Consider the following 2177-nt stretch of genomic DNA (forward strand, 5'->3'; position numbering starts at 1 on the left):
ATTAGTTTCATTTTTTATGATTATATAATATTTGTTTTGAATGATTGGCTAAAAAAAAATTACAGTTATAGTTAAGAAAAAATGCTCATCAATATTGCTAGTCAAGAAATATTTTTTTCTAAAAATAATTAACAACAATATCCGATAGTTTTGGCTGGTCTATAGGATAGGAAATGGTAAAATCTATAAAAAACGAGTTTAAAATGTTCAAAATTGCTTTTGAAGAATATCCATAAAGTTTAAATCATAGACAACCAAATGTAATCTAATAATAATATATATAATAAACTTTGTTCTCCACAACATTTAGGAAAAAGTAATATATTTTGTTTTCCCCAGTAGACTTTAAATTAAAAAATTACAAATGTACTTATGTTTAGTTTTGGACAATAGATGATCACTCTCAGCAAATATATGGTTTTCTTATCTCTAAAATACGCACAAAAGGTGAGTGTTGTGTATCAATTACACAAATATATTCAAGATATACTTGAAAACCACTATTCTTTGAATTTACCATGAAATGAAAGTAAATACCAGGGCCACCAACATCTGAACATTGAAAATAATAGTAATAGCAGGACCACTCCCATTCAATATTTCATGAAATTTATTTTTGTCGATAATATTAACATATGACTTCATGATTTATGAAAATAAAACTTTCTAATGCATCTTTTTGTGTTTTGTATTACATATAATGCAACAATTTTGTTTTCACTAAATTATTTGATGATAATAGAACAGTTTATGGAATTACTTAGATAAGCAAAATGTTCAAAATAACGTTAGTAAAGCTTGATTTTTTTATTCATCAAAAATGATTCAATATTTATAGGTTGAAATCAACCCTTCTGGATATAAAATCAAATCATGACATAGTGTAACACTAATAGCCTAAGACATTATTATTATTACTATTACAAACTACATTTGTAAATATACTTCATTTAATTAGCAAATAATTGCAATTACTTATCCTTCATAATTTTTTTTTTAGTGCTAAGAATACAGAGATAAAAAACATTAGTCACCATTCATTTTTTCTAAACTTCAAATAACCCTGTACATTTGGACAGGGATTAGTAAACTACTAAGATGAATGCAGCTTGAGAATTATTGATTTATAATTTTTTAAAAATAATATTAACATAAATTCAATTAGGGATTGAATCTGGATTTGGAATCTCACAATTTCAGAAAATATAATAAATAATTTAAAGTAATAGATATGAATTTGGGAATAAAACAAGGGTAAGAATTTTCTCTGATGTAAATTTCATTAAAATAATTAATTGTACCAACTTAACTGTATGTTTTTATCCTACTGAGTTAATTCATAACTATCAAGGAGAAGTATGAATAAAAATAAAATTATCGAATATAAAATAGTGGTCCTGATGGGTTGAAGACACAATCAAATAAGGGAGGGAAAAGCTTCAAGCATTTGATCAAACAATCTTCTCATCCCCTCCAAAAATAAATTAAAAATACAATCTTAGCTATATGCCTTGTTCATAAATGTGATTCAGCTTAAAGCAAGGAATTGTGATGAAAAAATTCTTGTTAATATACCAAGTAGAGAATATGAAAGGACAAAAAAAGAAGCTATTTTGGTTCAAGATAAAATTTTAGTTTAATTTGAATTTCAAAAGCACATCTAATTAGTTGTTGAAATTTATTCACCAATCTAAAATAATTAATAGCAAATCTGTTTGACATTATTAATCCTTTATTAATGTTTATTTCTTCTTTAAAACCTGTCTTTCAAACTGAATCAATACTTTTTTGAAAAAAATTATAGAGTAGAATATTAGAAAAAATAATCATACAGCTTAAATAAAAAAAAAGGAGTAATAAAATATATCAATATATTACACCTACTCAAGTTTTTGATAGGCTCAAAAAAAAAAAATTAAAAATGGAGATGAATAACACAAAATATTTTCAACATGAATAAAGAGCTAGAGGCTTCAAAATTAAGAAAAATTAATTTTTCCATTTAAATCTGCATATAAACCTATCGTTGATTTTAGGTGTAAGGAAGGAGAAGTTGGTTGAGGGAGAAGGTGGAGGGGATGGTTGGTCAAGCAAGAAAACACACCATAATTGTAAACCGCTGGAAGATTATTGATTGACCGTGTGTATAGATGAATGGAATATGGTCCGGGTGCGGT

This window comes from Halyomorpha halys, unplaced genomic scaffold (assembly GCF_000696795.3).
Source record: "Halyomorpha halys isolate HHAL.00 unplaced genomic scaffold, Hhal_1.1 Scaffold169.1, whole genome shotgun sequence".
In the NCBI taxonomy this organism is placed as follows: Eukaryota; Metazoa; Arthropoda; class Insecta; order Hemiptera; family Pentatomidae; genus Halyomorpha; species Halyomorpha halys.